The sequence below is a fragment of the Hippocampus comes genome, unplaced genomic scaffold, assembly GCF_001891065.2.
Source record: "Hippocampus comes isolate QL1 unplaced genomic scaffold, H_comes_QL1_v1.1 scaffold133, whole genome shotgun sequence".
NCBI classification, from domain to species: Eukaryota; Metazoa; Chordata; class Actinopteri; order Syngnathiformes; family Syngnathidae; genus Hippocampus; species Hippocampus comes.
The window spans coordinates 590,994-597,335 of NW_017805150.1; the positions used below are offsets into that span (position 1 = coordinate 590,994).

General features: G+C 39.8%; 1 protein-coding gene across 2 annotated transcripts in view; it reads right to left on the bottom strand.

The window, feature by feature from the left end:
• LOC109514819 (fidgetin) overlaps positions 1–4,384 on the bottom strand; it is a 60,889-nt gene extending 56,505 nt beyond the window's left edge. For both annotated transcript variants that reach the window (XM_019868218.1, XM_019868216.1), the window contains exons 1-2: positions 4,231–4,384; positions 3,305–3,462 (exon numbers count right to left, since the gene is read on the bottom strand). The gene's annotated coding sequence lies outside the window, so the exon portion shown is untranslated. The remainder of the gene's footprint in view (positions 1–3,304; positions 3,463–4,230) is intronic.
• Between the last annotated feature and the right edge of the window lie 1,958 nt (positions 4,385–6,342).

The following is a 6,342-nucleotide window of genomic DNA, read 5'->3' on the forward strand; positions in this document are numbered from 1 at the left end:
TAAAGTGTTTTCTGGGGGAATTTCTCCACCAGCTGATTATTTTCCAGATTTTAGTTCCGCCTAAGCGGCGGCGAGATCTGTGCCGTTTTGGCCGGCCGCGGTTCAGAGTGACGCTCGGATGAGTTTGCAAGCAGGCGTTAGCATTAGCCATTCTCTTCATGTTAGCATTTTGAATTCTTAAGTGTAGAGGGTAAAATGTGGTAAAGGGGCGGGGGGCGGGGACCAAGGCATTCAGCTCTCTAGGCCTTCCCCCTTCCACCCATGTCAGCACTGCTCTGTCTACTCTTGCTCATTAACCTTGCTTGTTCTTCCACTTCATAGAACTGCTAATATGCCCACCACCCCCAACGCTTAGAAGTCCCGGGAATCCTTTGAATGAGGGTAATACATGCAGGCATTGGGGGAAAAAAAAAACAAAAAAAAAAAAAACTGGGGAGATATTTGCCTCCGCCACAAATCACCCACATATGAACCTCCACTCAGCAGCCACCGCATTAAGTACACCTACACAAGAGTCGTATCAATAAATCTCCTTGTGCACGGGAGTCTTTATTTCCTCCAGCGTGAAAAATAATCGAAGTGCGAGTTTGAGTGAGTCTATTCGAGGAGAGTATTAAATGTTGATTTGTTTATTAATTTTGAATGAACACTCTTATTTTAAACAAACGAGCACCAAAAAAGGTGGTTGACGGTGCATAGCTTGGAAAATCTTGCGTGTCGCTCTCATGTCATAGAATTCTTGCCCGGTCCATCCCTCCAATATGTGGAGTCTCATATTCATTCATTATTCAAAATTATTTTTAATTGTTTGCACCAGATTGCTGCTGTCTCATCAATTGACAACAATTTGAAAACGTGTTCAATAAATGATCCCGCATCCACTAGCTAAACACAGTGAACACATTATTACCATCAGAATGTGTTCAATAAATGATCCCGCATCCACTGTTAACAGTGTAGCTAAACACAGTGAACACATTATTACCATCAGAACTGTCCCTTGAGACCAGTTTCGCTTCAAACGCCCCCCCCCCCCCCCGCCTTCACACTGTTTTAAAGACGGGCAAAACCTCACAACCTCACCCTCACTTTGATCCCATATAATAATATAAATACAGTGGGGGGGCACCAACCGCCCAGCACATGGTTTCCAAACTATTGAACGTACACGTACAACAAAGTGACAGCTGTGAAAAAGACGCTGGTGCTAAAACTGGTCGAAATGTCTTTGCTGGAAACCAGTTTGAAACCGAAATGTGACGCAAAAAAAATTGGCAGTGGACAACAAAGTAAGACAAAAAATAGATTTTGCGCCGAGGCGACATGTTCGAGTTTCTTCCATAATAGTGCTCACGTAATATATGAAACCAGAGTCAACACCACAAGGATAAAAAAATAAAATAAAACAAATAAAAAAATATTTTCCATATGAATTGATTGCTAATCTCACAAAAGGTACAAACCCATGCAACTGTTAGTTACCATAGCAACTAGACGAATGACACTCCCGCCCTGTTATTACAATTAACCCCTTTCACAACTTCTGATTGTGTTCTTTGGCTATTATTTGTAATATAATTTGTAGATTTGAGTGAATTAAAATTGTAGACTAAGGCAGATTTTGCTTCTGTTTTTCTTTCTTTTTCGACAGTTGCTTCAGGTGATGAGCTCGGTTTCGGGAAGGATAAAACAATTTCTTGTCAGTGTCTCCTAAATTGTTCTAATTGTTACAATCATTTGTGTTGACACCTCACGAACCTTTTAAGCACGCGTGCTTGTCCTCCAATTTGTGTCATCCAAGTAGAAATGAATTATCAGCAAAGTCCAAATACAAATGTTGTGAGTTATAGACTGACATGGACCTTTAATTCCTTTTTTTTTTTTTTTTTTTTTTTTTTTTATATATGTCTTAATCACAATTTAAGACACCATGTTCAGAGAGAATTCAATCCCATTAGTAATGTACAGTATTTATATTCATTTTTTTTCTTTTTTCTTTTTTTCAAGTGGGGAGGAAAAAATAAAATAATTGGGTCACGTGGTTGTAAAGTGCGCACACCCTCTTATGTGGCTGTGTTCAGAATTGACCAACCACATCCAAACACTTAAATGGGAGTAGGAAGTCCACCTGCCATCATTTCAAGCCTCTGATTAACCCGAAATAAAGTGTTTACACCAAACATACATTTTGGAATTACGGGCCAAATGGTGTGACCTTGGTTTCAGTTGTTGGACAGGTCAGAGGTCACATTAAAAGGTTTTGAAGCAATTCATCTTAAATTCCATTTTTTTTTTTAAATCACAAAAAGCTGTGTGTAGATTCTTTCTTTCCGCTGCCAGTGATCCAGAATTTAAGTTCTACTGAGCTCTCGTACGGGAGAGATAACGCAGGCGTATTTACAGTATTTTCTAACATTACTAATCGCCAATAACCAAGATTTGGATTATTGAGCGAGTACAACGATTCGTGCTTGATTTTTTTTCTTTTTCCTCAAGACATTATTGTGTTCCGTCCCCACTCAAAGCCCACAATGCGTGACCATGGGTATTGCTCATTATGATTTGCTCACTGAAACACATACGGCTAACTGACTTGAGTGGGTGCTCAGACAAAAGAATCTAATTAGTAGGTGCAGGAAGACACAGGGAAATCAGAATGACCCTACAATCATAGGACAAATACGCCTCCCGAAGCTTCAATTCTCCCCTTCCTTAAGCATCAAGAGTATATCAAAGCTCTTTGTTGTCGCTATTCATCGCCATTTGATGGCACGTTCGGCACTGTAAAACCCTCAGCGCTCGCTCTCATGATGACAAAGGAGGCCAATGTGGCAGCCAGATCCAGGGGAATTGAACAAAATCCTCATTTAAAGGTCTAATAATTAAGATATTGATTAATTAGTACTACATTGATTTACATTCACACTTTATCAAACCATGACGCTCTAATTACAGTGCCATTATGCCACAGGCTGACCTACTGCTTTTTTTTTTTTTGGTCACATGTAATGAAAAAGCATTTCTTTAACAGCCTTTTAAATTTTTGACCTGTAAAATTTTAATGGGGACTACAGTGGGTGTTGAATGTGGATTGGCAGTAAAGTCATGGGTGGCTAATGTCTGTGAGGCCGGTTAAGTGGCTGTACACACACCGGGGGCTGAAGAACCTCTCTCGAGGGATCGCTCGGGATTGCTCTGCTTCAACAAATTAGTCTCCGAAAAATACATTTAATGGCCATAACAAATCCCGGCTTTTGTAGTGTTTACATTTCCAAAGGGTGAAAACAGTAGTGTTGTACTATACCTGCGACGTGTTTTGAAGATGCATTGCTAGCAAAGTTATCTCCAAAACGGTGAGTGGTGGTTGGTTAATGAAGAGGTGTTGAACAGGAATTGAATATGAGGTTCCACTCCAGTGTCATAAAATGGCACTTCACGCACTCAGGAAGCCACATTCTCCTCCTGAAATTCCAATGGGGACATGAGAGCATGGTAAAAAACCATCAGCACAGTTTTGCCTAAACATTGGAAAGGATCAGGGAGGCGCAATCTGGGAATGGTGCCCCCTTGGCCTGCTAAGTGTCAGGGACGGGCGTTTTCGTCAACCCCCGTGCTGTCTGTCGGCAGAAACAAAGAGACAACCTGACTACAGGATGCATTCTTTTTCTTCTAATTCAGTTCCAAACTCCCTGTTGTCGTTTAAACAGAAGCATCACGAATTAAAAAATGTAAACGGTATATAAAGATGCTTCTTTGTTATTTGGGTCATTGTTGGCTATTGGAGCCTCTTTCTACAATGAACACAAAATGTCTGCATAAAAATAACATTTGCAGTAGTGGTTCATTATTTTTTTACTGAGATGTCCCTTTAAATTAAGTCTCTTGGCAACTTTTTTTCAAAGAAACATGTTTGCAATTGAAACGTACAGTAAATGTACAAAATTGGACCTTAATTACTGCTTAGATTTAATCAAAATAGTGTGTTTAGTGTGTCATAGTTTTGCCCTCTAAAAGTAAAAAAAAAAAAAAAAAAATAGCTTCTGATAACCAGCACCTGAACACCAGATATAATGACCAATAAATACTTGTTGCCCTTCAGAAAAACAATGTTCATGCTGTTGATGTGTCAATGAGTATTTCTGCTTGAGCTGCTGCAAAATGTGCGCACATTAGCAACAGGTCTGCTAGCCTAGCATAACCGAGTAATGCTAATCGTTTCTCAGGACTCACCTTGATATGTTACAGGGAAGCAGCAGAGCTTCACACATCACGCTCACCTCTTGTGCTGGAGAAAACTCATGTTATTTTTAACAGTATAAAATCCCACCTTGTGTTTCAAAACAAGGGTGAAATAAATTAGCTTGTGCTCAACTTGACAGCTGGACTTTTTCTTCACTTGACCCTTCTTGCGGGGGTTTAACACTTCCGCTGTGCTCGTCGCCATCTAGCGGCGTGGATCGTGACTGCACTTGATATTGTGATTGGATCTCATCCGTATTTACAGTATATCGCGCTTTCATTCTCAAAAGCACAATAATATGAAAATAGAAATTGTGCTTTTTGATTTTAACATTGTTACGTTCAAATGGAGGGTATTTCTTCAATGTTCGGAAAATCAAATTGTTGTCATTTGTCCCCACCAATGTTTGATGTAACATATACAGTATTTAAAATGAGAAAGGAAGTGCATTCCTACAATTTTCTATGCCGCATGTTCTCATTAGACTGCGTGAGAGCCTGCATACACCCTCGACAGGTCGCCAGGCAACCACAGGGCAGATACTGTATAGATATTAAAAAAAAAAAAAACATTCACAATTATGTTTTCAAATGTGCTAGGATGTCGAAATACCTGAGACAAGCATGTAACACAACAACAACAAAAAAGCTGTCCCCCAAACTGTCCCACCAAGTCGGACGCATATGATTGTCCAGCAACGGTATAAAATCAAGATGTGTCTGCTCTTTCAAATAAGTTTCACGCGTTCCACTTAAAGTTGTGCCCTCTTGAGTTCACACATCGCTCTGGTGTAAATGGAAACCCTTCAAAGACCATATTTATTGACATTAATATAACATGAGAGAAAACCTTTTCAGGTTAAAACATAATGGAGCACTTTTCATAAATATTCTTCACTTAAAGCCACCCACAAGGTTTTAAATGCTTTTCAGCTGCATATTACATGATCTATCGTGTACCGAGATAGATAGATAGATAGATAGATGGATGGATGGATAGATATATAGATAGAGAGATAGATAGATAGATAGATAGATAGATAGATAGATAGATAGATAGATAGATAGATAGATAGATCGAGTCACATTTTAAAAGGTTGAAGCTGATACCATGTCATATTTTAATGAGCATGAACAACCTCCCTGATTTTGCTGCATCAGAACCTATATATCCACCCCACCTTTGTTTGCACCCTGTATTTGCATTTCAAAGGCTGCCCCTGGGAAGCCGCTTTGCATATTTACATCTGATTAACGACTTTAAATGAACATGTCAGAAAGCGGAAAGTGTTCACGGCTGACATGGGCGCCGTGCCGGTTCCATACCACAGGCTGCGGGAATGGTTAATGTGGGAATGCTTCACACAAGGTGGGATTAATTATAGGATATCAAATTACACATCTTGGAGTAACAGTTTTACGACAAAAGCTGAAGAAGTCATGTCAAAATGTCCTCTCAGAGCTAAGAAGTGCAAAGTGCCACATTTCCTCCTGGCCTTTTTACTCTTCTGAAGACATACGAGACGTTTGAAGTTGAAGTGAAGCGTCTGCGGAAGGCTTTACTTGAACAAATGCTTGTGTAAGAGCGGAGCTAGACAGCGATGGGGATTGAACGTCACCTGCCTCACAGCATCGTCTATCGCTGATCGTGTCATATTATTCTTGATTCCCATCAATAATGCATCCCACTCGGGGCGGTACTAATTGTTTCCTGCTCGTTTCGGCACTGTCAGATATTAGAGCAAGCGCCCTGGCCAAATTACGTTTAGAAGTTGGCTGTCAGACCATGATCGTGCACATTTTGTTTGACGTATGTTTTATTAAGTGGATTGTTTCTTGGATGGTGAAATACACACAGAAAGATTTCCAGGAATAAAGGGAGGAATGTTTTCATTTAAGGGTTTTTTTTTCACACCTGCTATACACTGTCAAATAAATAAATATGTCAATAAATCATTTCAATGGGGTGAACGCAAAATCTGAAGGCAGCAAACTTATATAAAATTTGAAGTTGGGCAGTTCAACTCCACACATGTCAATAGCTTATATTTTCAAGTTGTTCCGTTTTAAATGACCATTTTCGCCCTCAAAAATAGACGGTGT